General features: G+C 43.3%; 1 protein-coding gene across 1 annotated transcript in view; it reads left to right on the forward strand.

Annotated features, from left to right (window-relative positions):
* The window catches only part of ZIC3 (Zic family member 3), a 31,166-nt gene that overhangs the window by 356 nt on the left and 29,023 nt on the right, over window positions 1-1,787 (forward strand). The gene's annotated exons all lie outside the window — the stretch shown is intronic.

Here is a 1,787-nt window from a genome sequence, read left to right on the forward strand (position 1 = left end):
CCGATCCCGATCCCGATCCCGATCCCGGCCCCGCCGCCGTGTCGCGGGGAGGTGCGCGGAGGAACAGGTAGATGGACAGAGGACGCTGGTTTCATTGTCATACGCACAGATATAGATATATACATGTCTGTATATACGTACGTGTGCGTGCAACCTGATGCTTGCACATACATGCATGCGTAAGTCTACACGCATATAGCATCAAGTTGTGTACACACACACACACATATATATACACGTGTATGACTGAAACCAGTGTAAGACATAGGATAGATATCTGTCTAGCTAATCGCGTATGCGTGCAACATCAAGCGTCCACTGTGGTACTGGAGTCATAGTTATATAAATATATAGTGATATGTGTCCAAATATAACTATATATATGCGTGTATATTTATGTGTGCGTGTGTACACACATATATATGTATGAATACATATACATATGTATAAATCTATATATTTATACATATATATTTATATTTATATTTATATACATATGAGTATATAACGATATACTCTATCCGTCTATCTGTCTATTTAGCTAGCTAGCTAGATATACAACCGGCTTCCGAGTCATACATACAGATATGTAGATATACAGATGTATATATATGGACACATATCTCTGTGTGTGTACATGTATATGCAACATCAAGTTGTCCACTACGGTGTTGATTTTGGAGTCATATATGAATCTAGTTACATAAGTATATCGTTATATACTGATATGTATATAAATATATGTGTATGTGCATGCAGATATGTGTATGTAACTATACAGATATGGATGTACGAATTTATACACGTATCGTGCTTCTTTCGGAGTCATGCACACAAATATGTGCGTGTGTGTGTGTGTGTGTGCGTGTATAGAGAGAGAGAGGATATATTTTTTTGCGATTTCCCTGTTGGTCTCAAAAGGTATCATTTCAGAACCAAGAGTTCTAGATTTGTGTCTTTTTCTTTTTGTCTCAGACCAACACGGCTACCAAGTACATCCCTCTGCGTGTGTACACACACACACACACACACACACACACACACCCACACACACACCCATCAAGTTGTCCACTCTGGTGCTGGTTTCAACGATATGCGCTCATAAAGATATGCATGTATAAATATATCCATCTATTAATATAGAAATATATCCATTATATATATGTATATAGACGGAATTGTATTTCTATATACGGATAGCTACGTAACTATGTGTTTATGTAACGCACGTATATACAGGATCAAGTTGTGCACTCCGGTGCTGGTTTCAAAGAGAGGGAGAGAGCTCTGTTTTAAACCAGCATCAGAGTGCACAACTTGACTCTGTGCGTGTGTGTGTATCGATCTAGATACAGACAGATAAACGTATAATTGTAGAGTTGTATGTCTGTATAAATATAATTCTCTCTCTGTCTCTCACTAGATATCGTTATTTTTATATGTGCACGTACAAATACATGTGCGTGTGATTCCGAAACCGGCCAACCACATCTCTATCGACACAAACACGCACGCACATTTATAGGGGCACAAGCGCGTGCCTGTCCGTCCGTACCCGCGTGCAGACAGACAGACAGATCGATCGATGGATCTAAATCTCTCTCTCGGGCTCCGAAACCAGCCCCCGGCGCGCGGCTGGATCCGAATCCGCTCCGAAGCAGCGCGCGGGCGGGCGGAGCGGAGCGGAGCGGAGGGGCCGTGCGGGGGCTGCCCCCGGCTCCTTTCCCGTCCAGTGGCCCGCAGCACCCCGCGCACGCCCCGCGGGCCGATCCCGTCCTCGTCCTCGC

The sequence above is a fragment of the Gavialis gangeticus genome, unplaced genomic scaffold (assembly GCF_001723915.1).
Source record: "Gavialis gangeticus isolate Ggan-Ray unplaced genomic scaffold, GavGan_comp1, whole genome shotgun sequence".
Lineage (NCBI taxonomy): Eukaryota > Metazoa > Chordata > Crocodylia > Gavialidae > Gavialis > Gavialis gangeticus.